Raw genomic sequence first — 20,567 nt, 5'->3', positions numbered from 1 at the left:
ACTTTTTGTAAGGGATATAAAACGCTGTTCCTGTTCAGTCATTTATTTCTGAATTCGGTTTTCATTATCACATGGGTTGATTTTCAATAGTATTGTCCATTGCAGTGCTTCACAGTTATGTTCTTCTGCTGTGAAGTGTCTGACAAGAGGGTCTGTCAATACCTGGTTGAGGGGGCAGCTTTTATGCTTGAAGATCTGTGTTTAAATTTTTTGTTCTGTTTTGCCACTGTGAATCTTACAGCATGGGCATCATATGGCATATAGTACCCATGCTGCCTTGCAATTCGTGAGCACTGTTTTTGCCAGAGTTTCTTAAGGCCTATATCTACTTCTTTTGTTCATCTTGCCTGTGCACAGCATCTACAACCTCCACATGGGCTGTGACCTATTGGTTTCTCCATGTCCAATTTTTAGTGATAATCTTGTTTATCTGATTAGATAAAGGATTGAACGCACTCACGTACAATATGTCATTAGTTGTGTCTTTATCTCTATTCTAATGTAGAAGTGCTTTGGGGTTATTATTTGATGCTTGCTTTAAAGGTTTTCTTACAGTTACTTTTGGATATCCTCTTCTTATTAATTTGGAACTCAAACAAGCTGCCGCTTTTTCAAATTCTACTTTTCTGATGCTGTTGCGTTTGCGGCATGAAAAGTGAAGTGAAGAAGTTCTCTCTGGCGTGTTTAGGATGAAAACTGGTAAATGACAATGGAGAGTTTTTGTCAGTGACTGTTTGGAAAGGTCTGACTTTTACAGTGTTATCCATTAAGTCAGCAGAGATGGTTTTATCCAAAAAAGTTAATCCCAAGAGTATTATGGCTCATTGTAAATTTCAAAATGGGTTCTGGTTATTTAACCTATCAAAGAATAATTCATATCTGTGTACATCTCCTTTCCAGATCACAAGTACATCATTGATATACCGTTTCCACAGGTATAAAAGGACACTGTTTATCGCATTTTGAAATCTACACTGCCTCACTTGAATGAAGCTGTCTCCAAAGGCTGCCTCCTCGCTGACGGAGGGTCGAGACCAATAATGTTATGTTACCTATAAATTCGGCACAGCGAATGCTTGGCTGGGAAGAAATGTAAACTTACTGAAACAGAATCAACAGAACTCTGTCATGCTCTGCCAATCCGTGGAGGTTCAGGTAACCCAGGACACTCTGCAACACACAGGGCATCATTCCAACAACCGGTGGAGGTGCGATACCATGGTGAAAATGTTAACTTCATGCCGTACAACTATCACTCAAGCTGGGTCAGACAAATGGATAGCAACATCATAGCTCAGAGGTCTTCAAACTGTGGGGCGTGCCCCCCTGGTGGGTGCTGCCATGCTCCAGGGGGTGCACAAGTCCTCACCCTGAAATGTAAAAAAAAAAAATAAAAAAAAAATAATATATATATATTTTTGTTTTAATGGAGGAAAGAAAAAGTGGGACAGGGATGGGGTGGCTCGTAGATAATGGGTGAGGGCATCGACCCAGTGGCCTCCTCACCCATTATAAAGGAGCCGAGTAGCCAGCCCAGTGAAACACCGAGTGCTCCCTCATCTGTGTTTTGCAGCTGAGGGAGCACTCCTGGGGTGGCTGAACTGTCAAAGGGAAACGCTGTTTCCCTTTGACAGTTCAGATCCCCAACCGTACATGCTCAATGAGCCATGCAAGGATGTTTTTTTGTTGCTTTGCCTGCCTTGCATAGCTCATTGGAAATGCTGGCTGTGGAATTGCATGTCTTATGTGTGAGGGGAGCTCCTGCACCTCCTCAAACACAAAGTCAGACAGTGCAAGCTGAAGTGGGGCCTTTCAGCACCCACACGCAGGCCCCTGCATGCATGTGCAGGAACCAGGAAGCTCTTGCCTCCCGATTTCTGTTCATGATGCAGGAGCTTGGGCGCTGAGGAGGAATCGTCCAGACCGGAGCAAAGGTAGGTTTATGTTAATTTATTTTTTATTTAAATATTTGTATAGATGTGTTAATGCTTGTGTTATGATTGAGTGTTTGGTGATGGGTGCTTGTGTGAATGATAGAGTGATTGCTGTGTGAATGTGTGTGTGTTTGTGTTGGTCTGTTGAGCTTATTTTTGTGAGTGTGGGGTAGGGGGGAAGGAGGGTTGTACAACAAAGACATTTTTAAAATGTCTTTGTTACACAATCCCCCTACCCACCTGCCAAAATCAGCTCTCCTTCTGAAGCACTATGGTGCCCAGCCAGGGGACAGGATTGGTATTCCTTTAACTGACATCTATCAAAGATGTCCAGTCAAAAATACCATGCTTTCCCCATCGGCCAGCCAGCGCCTTGCATACACACAGAATCACGTTGATTGTGGAAGTGTGTTAGGCACTGTGGAGCCCAGGGGACAGGCATGGTATCTTTTTACTGGACATCTAGCATAGATGACCAGTAAAAAATACCATGCCTGCCCCCTTGTCCCCCAGCGCCAATTGCAAACTCTTTGGCTTTTTACCTAATCAAAAAAAAAGTATGCTCTACAATGCAACATTTTAACCCATTATTTAAAAAAAGATTCCTTGTGTGATAACCCCCCTTTGATTGGTTCAGGCTCCCTTACTACAATCGGTTGCAATGGCACATCTAGGATAAATATGTATGCCCCTCCGTGTAAAAATTCACCATCTGCCACTGGCCCTGGGACTGTGCTGTGAACGGATTGGAGCGAGGGAGGGGGGAGTCCAGGGACTGTGGTGGGTGCAAGATGGGGGGAGCCATTGGATAGTGGTGGGAGCAGGGTGGGGAGAGCCCAGAGTCTGTGGTGGGAAGAACCCAGGGACTGGGTAGGAGTGGGATGAGGGAGCCCAGAGACTATGATGGGAGCAGGTGGGGGAGCCCAGGTACTATACTGGGAGTAGGGTGCGGTGATGGCTCGTGATGGTTTATAGCCATTTGAATTTACTGTCCATTTGTCATGTCAGGCCAAAAAAGTTTGAAGCCCACTGTCATAGCTGGATATAAACAGAAGATACTGCCCTAGAGCACACTTCTTCCTTGCACTGCAAATTCAATGTTCCCTGACTGTGACTATGCCCAAAAACTCAGTGTCTCACAGGTCACATTTTCCACACCCTCCCATCTAATCAAGGGAATGCTCAGAGGCCAGAACTGACTGTAATGGACAACATTTTCAAGGCTAGTACTTGGGCGCCTTACCTGAAGCTGTGACCCTGAACAATCACTCTTTCTCTTCCTACCAATGTTCGTAAAACAAACAGGCAGAGTAGATGGGCTCACATCCCGACCACCTGTCCCATTAATAAATGAAGGCACAATGTCATACAAGAAATGCACCACACACAAGAAATGTACCACGCACACACATGATAAGAAGACAATAGCTTGAAGGCATGATTAACTTTACACACCAAGCGTTTTGAGACTGCCGTCACAGTGATGGCGTGACTCACTTGCTAACTCAAACCCAAAAAAAAGGAAAGGTCATACTGAACAAGACCTTTCCTCCATACATACATTTTTTCACTGCTGTATGTCTCAAATCCAGGTGCAATTTTTCCACAGCTTTGTGTTTCAAATCTAGATGCATTTTCTAATGCTTTGTGTCTCAAATCTAGGTGCATTTTTTCGCGGTTGTGTGTTCCAAATCTAGGAGCATTTTTCCTGTGCTGTGTGTTTCAAATCTAGGTGCATTTCCACTAATGTGTGTTCCAAATCGTGGTACTCTTTCCACTGCTGTGTGTATCTGGTTGTTTGTATTTTGTCTGACTGTGTGAGTTGGCCTAATATTGCCTTTCGTCTGATCGTGCTATTTGGCCTTTTATTGCATTTTATCTGATCGTGCTAGTTGGCCTAGAACTGTATGTCGTCTGATTGACTAGGTTGGCCTAATTTTGCATCTTGCATGACTGTGCTAGTCAGCCTGAAGCTGCATTTTGCCTGATTGAGTAGGGTAGCCTAATATTGCATTTTGCCTGATTGTGCAAGTTAGCCTAAAACTGTATTTTCCCTGAGTGAGTGGATTGCAGATAGAGCTGAGTTCATACTAGACTCAGAGGCTCCTGACGCACCAGATGCCTATAAAGGGGAGAACAGTTAATTTGTTAGGCACAAGATGGCAATAGGGAGAGGAAGGCCACTTCCAACCCAATGGATACTCGCACATAACTCCCACTATCGTAACTCTTCGCTCAGCACCTACAACACTAGAGTGCAGCTATCCCCCACGATAAATTTGGCCTAGCTGTACAAATAATCTCACATACTAGCACCACCTCCACTAGAACCCAACTACCCCATGACAATTCGGCCTTGCTGCAGACATACTAACTGTCTCACATACCCTGTACACTATTTCCATCATTAGAATTCAGGTATACAGCACAGAAAATGCGGTCCAGCTGCACACCTACTCACACACACTATTTACTACTCTGACTATCTCCACTGACCTGGACTCCAATCCCCGAGGACGTTCGAACTACATTGCGTTTAGACCATAACAGAAAAGTGCTATACAAATGCCAATTAACATAACATAACGTGCACAATACCCACTGCTTTCTCACCATAAGCAATCGTTTTTTTAAATATTCTTACAAATGCTCTGTAAAACACGACCCTTAAATGGGCACCCGATTGACCGTCCTAGTCAAAACTTCATACCATAAACCATTAAATACCTCTGTCGTCTTGTCAGAAACACAGAGCTGCTTGCTGGCTCAAGTCACAACATAAGGCATGCTGGACAAAATATTTCTTCCAGACTTAAAGATATCCCCAGCTGCAGCACCTCTGCGGTGGACAATACTAAAATACTCATTGCCACCTCCTATATTACGATCACAGCATAAGAAACCATTTAATTTCTTCCGATGTGTTCCCTCAGGTGCAGAATGGAGCAAATGTTTTGATAATATAAAATGGAGCAAACCGGTTTTGTTGCAATCAATATTATCTAAAAACGTTTACAATAGGACAAAAGTGAATATGGCTCTTTTTTGTACTGGGTGTGCGGCACAGTAAAAAATGAATGGTGTTTACTACATTTCTTTTCCTGTTATGCAGCAAACGTAGTAAATAACGCAGACTGCATCCACTTTGCCCTAGTGAAATTTTCTTTTGATAATAGCGATTGGAGCTAAGCCTGTTTGCTCCATTCTGTGCTATCTAAACAACATTGGTGCTAAATTCGTTTGCTCCACTTTTTTGAACAAGTGCAAAGCTTTGATGATCTGGCCCCAGTCCGTCCACCCGCAAAAAGTTCTAATCAAGGGACCAAGTGGGCGATTGCCTTCCAGTCACTGGTCCCCTGGAAGAGCGCACTGAACCCTGTGTGGGCAACCCAACCTAAACGTTTAAAACAATGTAAAACCCTGTTCAAGCACAATGCCCGAAACCACGCCACCCTGCCTCCTTGCCAGAAAATAAAAGTAACACTTTTTGCCTCCCCGCGTTACCTGATCACCCCTGGTCAAAACAGGCAACCACCTTCCCGCATAACACACAGAAGGCACCAATAGCAGACGACGCTGTCCTTGAAATGGCGCAAACGCACGGAGAGGCAAACGTCTTCTGGGCGTGGGTAGCAGGAAAGAGAATGCAGCCGCAGCTCTGCACCTTTTCATGAGGAGGCCCACGGGATGCAAGTAGAGACAGGTAGGGACAGACCCCCACCATCTGACGCCTGGGGTGAACGTTTATCTCAATGTGCGATCTTGCTGACTACTATTACCAGTGTGGAGAGTAAAATATAAGCATATGCTGCGTGACAATGTTGTATACACAGTTGTACATGACAAAGTCAACCTGCATGCCTGTGACATTGTTATTATGGTTGATTGTCATACATAGGAATGTGTACAACAAAATAGGACATCTTTTTGTCACAGTACGAATTGCGATTTGAACCAAAATATGGTGAGATTAAACGACATACTAAGGGTAAAGTGTTCAAAACGGAATTTTACTTCACAGAAGGGTATGAGAAAGAATTAAATGTTGCCTCTGTCATTATGGTTGGAAGTTGCAAGGTTTCCGCCATTCTGGTGTGTTCCTGTCATGATAGTGATGAACGTATGTGGGCCTGGTTATCTGTGACTGGCACCTTCTTGTGTGCCTCATTTCTCTTTGTGCACCCTTGTTACTATGAATGGTTTACCTCTTATGAGCCAAGTCCTCTGGAGATGATATGTTGCAAGGAGACCAAGAGTGCAACAGCTCTTTAGGATCCTAAGGCTCATGGCTGGATTCAGACAGCAGAACCTCCACTGACCCCTGCTCCCTCTGCCCGTTCAAGATACCTCTACTAGACCCCCACTCTACCTGCACCCCTAGGTGCTTCCCCTATGTACAGCGCACTGTTGCTTTCCAGCTCGGTTTGTGTTTTATAAATGCCATACAAACAAATGTTTGTGAGGATTAGGTTTGAGTCACTCGAGACCGCTATGATTATTGTATCGTTAGTGTGTTCTTAACCTTAAGCGAGAATCAGGTTTGAATCGGATATGCGTGCAGTCCGTTTCTTACTACCACATAGGAAGTAGGAAGATGGTGTACGGATCAACTTCTTAGAGCATGGCACTTAATATTGATATACGCCCTCTATGCACCCTCTTGGACAAGAAGGGAATCACATTCACAAACTCCGCTGATGACACTTAGATGCTGATGGAGCTGATTGGCAACTACGCTGAAGATCTATGCACAATTCAAGATGACTATAAGCTGGTGAAAGACAGGATGTCAGCTAACCAGTCTTTGTTTGAAAAGCGCCAAGACGAAAATCCTGATCTTTGGACCTCCCAAAACTAAAAAGAAGTTGGACGCTCGTTTTGCGAATGTCCTTATTGATGGTCATTGCATCAAAATAAAGTGAAAACTTTTGGTGTGCGACTAGATTGTTCACTTGGGTTTGATGCCCAGGTGGAAAGTAGTGAAGAAGTCTCAATACCACCTTAGATTACTGAGGCTTGTAAAACCGTTTGTCTCTAGTAAACATTGTGAAACATTGGCACAGGCAATTATAATGCCTAGGTTAGACTACTGCAATGCACCTCTGGGCGGTGCTAATAAAAGCAGTATAAATAGGTTGCAAATACTTCAAAATGACCATGTGTGTATTGTGAAACATCTGTAAGAGAGAACACATCACTGCAGCCAGGAGGGAACTTCACTGGCTCCCGGTTGCATCACAGGTTCTCTTTAAGACCCTGACCATGACACACAAATGTTTACATGGATCTGCTCCTGAATATCTCAAGGAACCCCTTACCATACAAAAAGAGTGCAGAGCAACCAGATCCTTGGACACTCTCCATCTGACTTGTCCTAAGATGAAGAGAACGAGAGGGAATGGGACGGACATTTACCTTCCAGGCCTCACAAGCGTGGAACAAAATACCTGTTTCCATTCCTTCCGTAAGCGACTAGAAACACTGCTGTTTTATTTCCTATTTTCTGCCTTTGATGCATTGGTGACTTTTATGGTGTACGTAGTGTCTTTTTTATGTTCACCCTAATGCCCTCTGGCTGTTATGTGAAATAAATAAATAAATAAATAAATAAATAAATAAATAAATAAATAATAAATTGGCAATGTGTGTGAGGGTGCAATGATAAAAGAGAATGAGAGAAGCCCCATGTCCTAGAGATACTGGGTTCTCAAAGGGCAGAGGAAAACAAAAAAGGATAGCAGCATGATACTGGGTGCTTTCGCGTTGTGTGTAACAGATTTCTTTAGGTTCACAGGTGTGATTATGAGGAGTTGAGTGGTGATAGCCATACGTAGAATATGTTGCTATCATATTTCCACTACACAAAGTTGTGCCAGTAAACATGTGGTGTGCTCTACTTACACCAATCATTGGATAACAGCTGTGTTGTTCTCTCTCATACTCTGAAGAGCTGTTATTTGCAACTGACACTTGTTATCAGAATTTATTATTAAGCGCGACGGTCGCCCAAGGGCATCTTGGCGCTAGAGACCAAAAGTAACTGGCAAAAAGAAGGTCAGATCTGATTTAAAAAAGAAGAGTCTTCAGGGAGCAGCGAAAGGAAAAGTGATTATCCATCAGTTCCAAGCCTTTGCTGCAGCAATGGAAAACGGACGTCCACCTAGCTGGAAGTATTTTATTCGGGGGATCCAAATTGTTAGCGAGGATTGAAAGGGAAGTGGTCTGGGGGAAAATAGGCAGAGAATTCTTCCTGGTGATATTCTGCTCCCAGTTTGTAAAAAGCTCTGTGGACAATACATAGAGATTTAAACACCACATGCTTTTCGACAGGAAGCCAACGCAGCTGACATAGAAAGGGAGCCATATGAGAATCAAAAGAAGGATAAAGCACAGATCTAACAGCCATATTCTGCAATAGCAGTCATCGACGAATCAAGTAGGCAGACTGAGTCAGATAGAGGGCATTACAGTAGTCAACACCACTTATAACTAGAGAAGAGACAACAGCAGTGTGGAATTGAGAGGGAATGTAAGGCAAGACCTTATATAGGGTTCTTAATTTAAGGTGGCAGACCGCTGCCACCTGATCAGGCATTGATAAAGATGCTGATATTTTAACACCCAGATCTTTCACCACAGTAATCAGCACTGGACAGGGTCCGAAACTAGCAGGCCAAAAGTCTGGGGTCCAAAACAGGGAGGGCGAAGCAGATCCAACAACCAGCACATTTGTCTTCTCACCATTCAGTTTCAGCCAGTTCCTAGTCATCCATTCACCCACGGCCGCCAAGCAATCCCTAAGTCAGGCAACCATATCAGGGCACGACATATCAAGGCTTAAAATAATCTGCATGTCATCGGCATAGGAATAGCAGAGGAAGCTGTGGGAACGGATGAGACCCAGAAGTGACTGGATGTAGATATTGAACAGGATAGGTGACAAAGCAGAACCTTGTGGGACTCCGCAAGACAGAGATAATGGTTTGGAGGAGAAGGGGGAGAGAAAGAGAGACTGAGAAAGAAAAGAAGAAAACCAAGTAAGCACCTGGCCAGAAAGGCCTGCAGATGATAGTTGGGCAACCAGAGAGGGGTGGGTCATGGTGTCAAACGCTGCTGAGAGATCTAATAAAATCAGCGCTCCCACGTCACCCTGGTCAGCCAAATGGGCCAAATCATCCACCACTGAAACAAGAACAGATTCAGTACCCGGACTGGGGCGAAAGCCAAATTGAAAAGAATCAAAAAAAGAAGAAAATTCAAGAAAGGAACTCAATAAAGGAGAGACCAAGGATTCAAGCATTTTCGTAGAGAAAGAGAGAATTGAAATCGGATGGAAATTGGACAGAACTGCACGATCCAAAGATGGTTATTTTAACAGAGGGATCAGCAGCACATGCTTCAGCCCATGGGGGATGAGGCCTGAGGAAAAAGTCATTCACTGCTGTTGTGATCCAAGAAATAATATCAACCGAAATCTTTTGATTTTATAACACATTTTATTGATTTTTACATTGCTCGTTACAATAAATAAACTTGGACTCATAGGGAGTCAACCAAAAACAACTGACAATCGCAATTGGATCCAAAGAAAGCATTTACCAAGAGCACAATATATTCTTAAATACAACACCACATCATCTATTCAGTTTACACAGCAATCTTGGAATAACCGGTTATTGTGCATCGTCCCATTTCTGCCAGATCTTTTGGGATTTCCTGGGGCATCCTCTGCCTGTTTACACCCTCTGTTGCATCTCTATGCAGATGTTTACGTCTGTGACCCACTGTGCATATTGCAGAGTTATTTCTGAGCACCACAGTTTTGCTATGTTCCTTTTTATCAATGCAGTGGTGGCTATCTAAAAGCAGTTTCTCATAGCGCGTCATTGCCCCTTCATCCTCCACACCTAACAGCAGTAGTTTAGGGTCCCTGGGAACTACATGCCCCATTACACTTGAGAGCATATCGAAACATTGCTGCCAGTATTGTTGAATTAGGGAACAATCCCACAGTACATGATAGAAGGTACCCTCCTCTCGCTTGCAGTCCAAACAGTTTGGGTCTGTAGTTTTGCCCCATCGATATAGTGCTACTCTTGGATAGTATATTATATGCAATATTTTTAACTGTATAAGCCGGAGTCTTGATGATATGGCCGTTTTGCAGGGGTACGTCAGTATTGTGATCTAGTCTTCGGGCAGGATCTCACCCACATCCCTTTCCCATTTAGATATTAAGCTTGCTAATTGAGGAGTAGCAAAGGAGGTTATAACATTGTACATAACAGAGGTGATTTTAGTGTCAATATAGTCTAGGACTGTATTCCTGTCTATGGGAGTACATTCTGGCATGTTGGACAAGGCTGGGAGATGTTTTTGTAACGCATGTTGGAGTTGTATGTAACGGTACCGTTCAGTATCTGGCCGATTGAACCGGGTAGCTAGGCTGTCAAAGGACATAAGGTTACCTTCTGTTATTACATCGCCAACTTTTGTTATTCCTACCGATATCCAGCTTGGCCATCTGGGAAGCTTGCCTATCTCAGGAAGATTCCCATTTCCCCATAGCGGTTGTGCAGGGGTGATTTTCTTGTCCCAACCAATATACTTGTGGCTCTCAGCCCAAATTAACGACGTGTGAGTTGACATTGTTCGGGGGATGTGGTACTTATTGTCGGATAAAGATTTTCCAGTGGGGTCAGTCTTGGTCTTGCATCGATCTCCGCTCTAATATATGCGAGTGTTATATCACCATGTAACGTATCATTCACTACTGCCATCTGGCTTGCCCAGTAGTACGTCTGTAGACGAGGTAGCCCAATACCACCCTCCAATAAGGACCGTTGAAGTGTACGGCACGCTATCCTTGGGCATACCCCACCCCACAGGAGTTTCCTAAGTATGCTTTCAATTTTGTGGAACTCATGCATCAGAATGTGAAGTGGTGCGTTTTGTAGGATGTACAAAAAGCAAGGTAGTGCCATCATTTTGAACAGCACTGATAGTGTCAGTGTTAAAGAGGTCCAGTGGCGTACATCCTCCTTAAGTCTCTCCACAATTGGATAAAGGTTCCTAACCACATATTTATTTAAATCTTTCGTGATTTGCACTAAATATCGAAATTGGCTTAATTCCACACAGTATGGACAATCATTCGGGACGATATCTCCTCTACCTTTAACCGGGAATAATATAGACTTGGACCAATTTACCATCAGCCCACTAAAATTTCCATATCTTTCCAAAAGTCGTGTTACTATATGCCAAATGTTGGCTGGGTCTTTTAGGTATATTAATAGATCGTCTGCATATAGGGAAATGTTATCTTCCCAGTCCTCTGTCCATCAGAAGCCACATCAAGCCTGTGCGTCTCTCAATAGTCCGGGGTTCTATTGCTAATGCAAAGAGCATTGCGGATAGGGGACATCCCTGTCTTGTTCCCTTCTCTCGTTTGAAAAGCCTTGATGGCCCTTTATTTACCTTGGTCTCTGGTTCAGGGGAATTGTAAAGGAGTTGTACCCATCCCATATATTGTTCACCAAAGCAAATCTGTGGACCTTGGAGTCTGTGTATGCGAGTGGATCTTCGCGGCATGAAGCCACATTGGTTCAGGTGTATCAATGTCGTTATGACTTCCTGTAAGCAGTTGGCCAGTATTTTAGCTAGGAGTTTGGTTTCACTGTTTATAAGGGAAACTTGTCTGTATGAACTACATCTATCTGGGGGTTTATCTGCTTTGGGTAGCACCATTATGATAGCTTTCCTTAAGTCCGCAGGTAGTTGGCCCTGTTCCTTTGAGTGTATAAACATGCATAGCAGGTGTGGAGCTATCTCGCTCGCCCCTAGCCTCTTCCACATCTATATTAGGAAACCATTCGGTCCCGGGGTTTACCCCGATTGGAGTTGCAACATGGCCAGTATTAATTCTTCTTCTGTGATATCTTTCTCCAGAAGAGTTTTTTGGTAGAGACTTAGTAAAGGCAGGTTAATTTCATCTAGTACCGAGGTGTCTATGGGAGTGTTAGGAGTTTTATACAGATCAGCATAAAATGTTGCAAAGCCCTTTGTTATTTTATGATCAGTTAGTAGAGGATCTGCTCCGTTCGGCTTGATCATCCTGACTTGGCTATGTCCCTCATCCCTGCTTTCTAGCCACGCTTGCAATTTGCCTGCTTTATCGCCTCTTTCGTATACCCTAGCACGCATTGCTCTGTGCGCTTGTTTGGCACTGTCCAAGACTACATTCTGTAGGCATTTTTGCGCTAGTGTTAGTGCTCTATTCGCATCAGGCCAGTCGAGTACAAGGTGGGCTTCTTCGGCTTGTCTTACCTTCTTTTCCACCTCCTTCAGTGTTTTTTGATGTGCCTTCCTATGTGCTGCGGTCCATGACAGGATCTCTCCTCATAGGACCGGTCTGTATGCCTCCCATAGTACCCCAGGGTTATCTACTGACCCAGTGTTCAACTCAAAGTATGTCTTTGTAGTTATTTGGACATGTTCTGTAAAATCCAGGAAGCCCAAGTAGTAAATATTTAGCCGCCATGATGGGGGGGGGGCAGTGGTCTTGACGTCATTAATTCCATTGGTAGGGGAGAGTGATCTGAGACACCCCTTGGGAGCAGAGATGCTATGGTTGCTTTGTGTATGTCTGTTGCAGGAAGAAAGAAATAGTCCAGTCTCGAGAGTGAGGCATGAACTCCAGAGTGGTATGAGAACTCTCAGGTATTGGGATGGGAGTCTCGCCACACATCCTTCATCCCTAGTGCCGCGGTGAAGGTGGCCAGTTTGGTATGATTTTCAGGGTTCCTTCCTCTTAAATGAGTTTGGTCCTTCACCACATCCATAAACTCATTGAAATCACCCCCTAGGATCAGAGTGTCCGATGTATCTTTAGTGATTACAAGTGTAATGTCATTTATTAGTGCATACATTAGTGAGGGTGGTGAATAGATTGCCAGCATGGCAATGGTTCGATTCCATAAAGTACCTCTAATATATACAAAACTTCCCCCTGTGTCTTGCTTCACGGTGGAGAGGTTGAAGGGGAGTTTTTTTTTTGTAGCAGTATAAGCACCCCACGTGAGCCCATGGTGAAGCCAGTGTGTATCACGGTGCGATAGTTGGTACGTTTGAATAGGTTACAGGTTGTGCCTGCTAGGTGGGTTTCATTGAGAAGCACTATATCTGGTGAATGTCTGTTTAGAAACTGCTTTGACTAGTTTCCTTTTGACCCCGCTGCCCAGACAGTTGACCTTCCATGTCAGAAGGCATATGGTTCTGACTTCATTACTGGGCGAGGTCATCATGAGTGGGGCGTATGTTGGTAAACATTATACTGTATTCCCTGGGTCGATAGAGATATGTCAATCCTGTGTTGTGTTGGGCTTTTAAGGGGATGTGTTCAGTATGGTCCTTGGATCCATGTATAACAAAATAAAACACATTTAAACATACTACATCTTGTCCCTCCCCCGCCCCATACTCCGCCCCAACATGAAGTACCTGTAGCCCGAACATTGGCGACAGTCAATAACTATGGCGTCAGCTTAACTTTGGTAACTCTAACAGTTGGTTCCAAACCTTCTTCCAGCAAAAAGGCGACAGACAAACATGAGGGAGAAAATCAGACAGAGGAGCCGCCACTCTGATAATTCTGTGATTACTTAAACTTGCACTCCGGGGGGAGAGTCCAGGATATCAGAGTTCCGTTGCATTGCAATCATCCACAGAGTCTCTTGCTAGCTTGTTACAGTTATTACTCAATGGGGTCTGCCGCATGCTCCTGGGTTACCGGTTCTAGGGCTTCCGGGTGCCTCCCAGTGGGGGTCGGTCCTGCCTGGGAGTGATCTTCAACCCTGACCTCGTGGTCTCTCAGTCCAGTCACCCTCGATATGAGTTTCCACCCATTTCCAGGTCTCCTGTGGATCTTTAAAGTGAACTGTGGAACCCTTGTGGTATATTTTGAGCTGAGCTGGAAACAACAATCCATATTTCACATTCATAAGGGATAATTGCCTTTTCAATGGCTCAAAGGATTGCCTCGCACGCTGCACTTCTCGGGTGTAACCAGGGAAGAAGGCTATCCAGGAACCATTGTGAGTGATTGTTCCTTTTGGGCAAGCCATCTGAAGGAGCGCGTCTCTGTCCCGGTAGTTGAGCAGCTTGACAATTACTGTTCTAGGTTGCGCACCTGGTGTAGGCCTCCCTGAAGGCATCCTGTGAGCCCTTTCCACTGAGAAATATTTGGAGAAGGAGTGAGGCGTGAATATGTCTGCCAGCCACTGCTGCAGGAAGAGTGTCATACTGGATCCTTCCTCCCTTTCTGGAAGGCCGAGTATGCGCACATTGTTTCGATGCGACTTGCCCTCTCCCTCATCCACGCAGGCTTATAGGGTCTTCAGGCGCTTCAGTGTTTGTGACAACTGTTGGTTGATGCACCTGATATTGTCCTCTGTTCCCGAGATGCGTTGTTCCGCCTCTCCCGTATGGGAGGTAAGCTTCTGTAGATTGTGAAGGAGAAAGGAGACGTCCGCTGCTATGCTGTCCATTTTCATCTCTTTGAGGAGCAGGAGCTGGCGATGGCAGCCAACACATCTCTCAGTGAGAGGGTATCTTCGGTGTTGGGGGAGGTCGGTCGTGGCGCTTGGTCCGTTAGTGCAGGAGCGCTGGTGATCGCATATTGGTCCATCTTGCTTTTTGTTGTCACTTTCCGCAGTTTATCTTTGCCCATTCTGTGAGGCGGGGATCCAGATCGTCTGTCTTGCAGACTTTGGGACCGCAGTAGTCACCGGTTTCGTCCAAGTATTGTAGAATTGGAAGTTTGTATGTGGGAGATCAGTGTTCTGCCCTTTATTTTCGCCCTTACCTAGTATGTTCGGTTGTCGATTGAGGACACGGGATACAGGATCATGCGAGCTACCATACAGCACCTGTGCCTCGACAATTGCATGAATTGACTCTGAACTGCTTTTGGTAGATTGCCATTCGGTTGTAAAGCTGCTTTCCTAGCGGGTATGGCAGGGACACAATGCGCTCATGTTCTTTAGGGCTAATACATCCCCGTCTTGTGATCTGTCAAGTAGTATTGTTTGGGGAGAAGTAAGCCTGTCATTGGCAGCCCTACAGTGTGCCCCTGTCACAATAGGGTTGCCGCATCCACTGTGTCGCAACCCCATCCACCAAGACTTGGATCACCCTGAGTCTGCCCGGTAGCGTCGTTGATAAGGCACAGTGGCCAAGGGCAATCACTTGGGAGCTATGAAGGCATAACCAGCTGTGATGTCTGTGCACTGCTAGTATTCACACTACGTGTGTCCCCTCGGTTTCAGGACAAACAAGTTGTGTCTGGCGATGCTCTTGTTGTGCAGTACCGTTCCGTGGGCTTGTTATTAGATGCCACCCCACTCTTCCAACTTCCCCCACCGTGTTTATTGCATAGTTATTATTTCCACACTTGAGTGGCCATGGGTTGAAACATCAACTATTCATATCGCTCAGGTATAAGGGAAGACAGGGGAGGGGGGAAGAGGGTTGCACTCCTTGTAACTATCATGACACCTTGGGCGAATACTGTATTGATGCAGTGTGTGTCGTTCTTGCTGCTGTGTTCACCCAACGTTTGCACAGATCAATACGAGACCATGGTTCCTCCCGCAGAGCTTTGTTGCAGGAAGGTCTGCACACGGTGTCATCAGTGTTAGCGTAGGAGTGTGTGTCTTCCCACCATCCACACTCACAGTTCGCCTTCTCAGCTTCACTTGCCCTCATAGTGCGTTTGGTCCATCTTAGCCGGGTTCAATGCAGGGACGCAGGGGGGACTAAGGCTCCCTGGGCACGTCTTTGCACATGGCTTGTGCACCCGGTCCAGCTTGCTCCTCCAAGGGTACTCGTGCCCGGGGCCACCGCTGAGGCAAAAGGAGCTTTCGGATCCAGCCCCTGGACCTGCAGGTCTCGGCGTTCCTCTGCCGTTGCCCCTAGTTCGGTATTATCTGTGGGTACCCACTCGGTACACGCTCCCAGCACTCCTCTAATGTGTAGGCCAGAGCACCCCACCCCAACCTGGTGACTGTTATCCGGCTAGGTTAATTTGTCGCCCGAGACGTAGCAGGCTCTGGGGTTCTGGTGTTTTCGATCGCGGTCAGACGGTCCCCGGTGACAACGCCACTGTAGACAGAGTCGTCTACGCAGACAGGCAGGCAATTATATTGTTGGTGTTGGCCATCTTGTGAGAACCAAAATATTTTTGATAAGAGAGATTAATAGGATCCAAAGGGGAGGCATATTACCGTTTATTGATAGCTGACAGAACATCAGAGACGGAAAAGGTCAGAAAAGTGGGCCAGTCCGTGTTCGGGGTGGTCTTCAAGGAGGGAGCAGTGAGAGCAGGACCCAACGACCCTGCTCCGAATGGTAGCAGTCTTATTAAAGTGTTGCAAAGATCCTGCAACTGAATAATATTTGAATGAGAGTGAGCAGATGAGGACAAAGACTGGACTAGGCTAAATAACGCCTTAGGTTGATTAATAGCAGCTTCTACTTTCATGGCAAAGTAGAGTTGCTTAGCAGAAAGGATGGCCTTCTTGTAAACAGCTGTGGCTTGGCGATGGAGAACTTTGTCAGCTGGCCTATTGCTAATTCTCCTTTTCCTTTCTGTTTGCCTGCGAGATAGCCTAAGAGACTTAAGGACATCAGTATGGCAAGGTTCAGATGGATGAGTTTTTAATAAGCAGCGCCTAATAGGAGCAATTGAGTCAGCCGCCTTGGTCAATGCAGCAGAGAGAGTGGTCAAATTAAGGAATTGTCAATTCATATGGTTTGGCAGTAATAGTAGAAGGCTTTTAGTATGCTTTTAGATAAATCCATACTTCTTGTGATCCGTCAGTATTTCCACTTCTTCCATTTATGCAAGGCAATATTGCTGACAGGTTATTGTGACATTTGTATTCTTGATAGTATTATCAGTTGACCACAGTGTATGCCTTTTCATTGTATTCCACTCTTCTATAACTCATGTACTTGGTTAGCACTTTCTCTATTCATTATTAACATGTGTCGCAATTTAAGAACCTCCACGGTGCCCCGAAGAACCCCCGTAAACACAATTATACGCACTGGTCCTCAGTGGCGCTTTCTATGGAAGCAAACCATCAGCCTAGCATCGCTTTTCATTATGTTATGGAAAGAGAGCACAGACTGATAGACCATTTTCATAAAAGGACAGATTGTGTGCTGCCACGACACACCAGTGCATTGGCCTTGAACGGAAACAAGGCCTCCCAGAGACAACAGCTGTGGGTTTGAGGAGCAGGCGGCTTGTCATCTGTGCCGCAGTCTTCCGTCAGCAAAAGAGAGGAGCGCATCATCCTGGCTCTCCTTTACCAACCTACCAACCCCTTTGCCTTTGGAAGCAACAAATGAGGCACTAGTGGTGGCATTCCCTGCCTCAGCTTCCATTGGAGAGTGGAGGATAAAGAATTAACCTGCTGTCCATATTCACCCAATACTCTCCATGTATTCCCAACTCCTGTGAATTCATTTGCATGTAATGGCACTGCCTGGAAGATAAATACCCGAGCATTCGATCGTAGCAATGTGCACAAAATCTGAGGTACTGGCAAATTATTGCAATGGCTGTCATATAACGTGAACTGTTTGGCATTTAATGGTAATCCTGGCGAAATGATCAGAATATCTGGGCATATAATGGCCAGATCTGTTATGATGTCCTTACGTAGCATTTGATATCAGAACCTGTCATTTAACTGTGAGTTGCTTAGAATTTGATGGCAAACCTGTGCAAGCAATGGAAGTACCTGCCCAATGATACGACCAGATGGTTGATTTTGGATACCTGAGCATGGGATGGCAATAACTGGTAAATAAACGCCCAGGTCAGGTGTCGCTTTCTCCTTTTTTGTTCATGGAAAATATCGAACCTTCCATGTCTTCTTCAGCTAATTCGTTTAAAGGTTAAAGGTTACAGAAACAAACGCTGTCTGCTGTAAAAAAACAGAATCTCTTTTCATAGCATGATCCTATGCAACATCTTTATCCGTGTTACTAAACATGGTTGTTAAATTGTAATGCCAATGTTATAACCAACCTATCTCTACCTGGCTGCAACACATGTTACAACAAATGACTTCAATTCGTAATGACTCTGGCCTAATCGTTAAAGACCATCTGCCAGTGATTTAGCAATCCAATTTATAAGTGGTTCTATTTTTAGATTCGCTCCAACTACAGATGTTTAAACCCCCTACAATGATGAGCTTGCTGTATTGCCATCTGTTTTGGAGCCGACCTGTTGGGCTCAGGACATTCTGCCGGCTCTGGTTTCTGTGCAACTTTTTGATGCATTTATTCATTTTACGGTTAACACTGTTAATCTTCCTTTGAGTGGAGGAGTCGTTCCTCTAGCCTCAAAAGAACAAAACCCCATCCTGGAAAAGCCAGGTCTTTACCCCTCAATCTTGAAAAACTAACACCTTATAGCAGGTCCACTAAAATTCTTTAAAAACTTGATGTGTCCCACTTACAAGTGCTTATGGAAATGCACACTTTGTTGGATGGTGTCCAGTTTGGCTTGTTGATTTGTACATAATGGAAAGGGCCCTGGCCACTGTTTGGGATGGCATCCTATTGGGTGTTGAGGCGGGGTACCTGTCACTTTTGCTGATAATGGTCCTCTAAGCAGCTTTAAATACTGTAGATCATGAAATCTTAATCTCACGACTTGCAAGTGTTGGGGGGTATCTGAATAAGGTATCAGTGGATTCCTGTTATGATGACCTATAGGGAATAGACCATGTGTACACAGACTAGCTGTGGAGCCATGGAGACTGATCCAGGATGCTTTATTATACATACGTACATATGTACAGCTCTAGTGACTTGTTTAAATTTTACAAGGTAAGTAGGCAGGTAAACATCTATGTTCAGACACTGACAGATCACGAAAGACCCACCGACCATCTTCTCACATCCAGCTCAAGCTCCCAACTGACATTCATGGAACACTCACCCACAACACTCACTCCAAATTCTCCTAAAATGTGTATCATGCATACACCAACATTCCATCAGCATGCATTCCTGGCCAGTAGTACAGGACAAGACTAACTCACATTACAATCGCTAACTTCCTATAAACAGTCATACACCAGAACAACTTCATGCCTTATTATCTGCCAGATGCCATTCTGTGAAACTTGATCCATTTGTTTAAATCCTATCCTTGTCCCTGTGGAGCGTACACGGCTCCTCCATCTTTCCTTCAATAATTATATCCACCTCCTTCTCTCCCTTCTAGACAATCGTGGCCTGAGTTGCCCTCTTACACAGATTATATGCAGATCTATCCAAAAATAACTGTCCCCTTCTGGCAAACTTTATCAACAGAAATATGGTTTGAGTGAAGTTAACGACTGAATGCTACAAATCAATCTCTAGTTAAATAATAATAATAATAATAATTTGGAACTTATATAGCGCTACGAACCCTCAGGTATCTGAGCGCTGCTTATTATTACCCACGGTGTGTGGTGCTCATTTATCGACTTCGGAAGGGTGAAAGGCTGAGTTTGGCTCCGCCGGGATTCGAACCTGCGTTAGCAGGCTCTGCACGGATGTCAAAGTGAGCGCTCTACTCGCTGTGCCAATTGACCATAAACTCATCTAATACAGAGATTATGTTGTTGTGACCCAAACATCTTCTCATCGGTCCAGTCAGTAAAACAGCTGGAGGAGTAATGGGAAGATGATCATGGCATCAACCATCAGATAAGTGAGGTGATAAAGAATGCTTTCTTTAAACGGCCTCTTCATGGGCAAATTGGTTGCTACATCCCCAGGCCAGCATTTGTCAGAGTGGTCGGAGCCCTCTCAAATGACAAACTCAAGTACGCTAATGCTCATTTTACATGGGCATTCTTGAGCATCATCTGGACAAGATACAAGCAGTGCAGAATACTGGAGGTTGACTGATTTATGGATTGTACAAATTAAAATCTATTTCAAGCTTTCGGAAAACCAGTCATTGGCTTCCCTTGCTTCAAAGGATGCAGTTTAAAATCCTGATTTGTTCATAATTTTTCCTTCTCTACTTAGCACTTAGCAAGCAAAATCTTCATGAACAAGCCAAGGGAGATATTTCAATTTGCTGATAGGGCTTTGCCATGCATCACAAAAGCCAGATGCACAACCTGCTGGGATTGTAGATTTGCTGTAGTAGGACCCCATCTTTGGAGCTGCCTACCCAGTAAGACCCAAGGCCTTCCTTCCCTTACCTCATTTGAAAAGACTTTACAAAGTTGGTCAGCTGATGCAAATGGATCAAGGTCACATGGCCTCTGCCCCAACCACCTGCTATTCACTGCTACATTTTAGTGTCTTATTTTCCAGTGCTTTTTGTCTTAACGCCATACTTTTTCATTCCTACTTAAGCTGCCTTCCAACCTCTTTTCTCTTGCAGTTATACAGTGGTTGCAAGTGGATTTAGTACACATGTCTTCTGCCCGACACCTAATTACCTCCAAATAGACCCCTACCAACATCCTCTCTGTCATTCCCTCTCCAGGCTTATGGACATTCCATATAGTCTCTGTTCTCTCTCCTTTTTCCTCATCTCCCATT

Source organism: Ambystoma mexicanum, chromosome 6q, assembly GCF_040938575.1.
Source record: "Ambystoma mexicanum isolate Mex_15411 chromosome 6q, UKY_AmexF1_1, whole genome shotgun sequence".
In the NCBI taxonomy this organism is placed as follows: Eukaryota; Metazoa; Chordata; class Amphibia; order Caudata; family Ambystomatidae; genus Ambystoma; species Ambystoma mexicanum.
The sequence above is the reverse complement of the archived record's forward strand: the minus strand, read 5'-3'. Positions refer to the sequence as shown.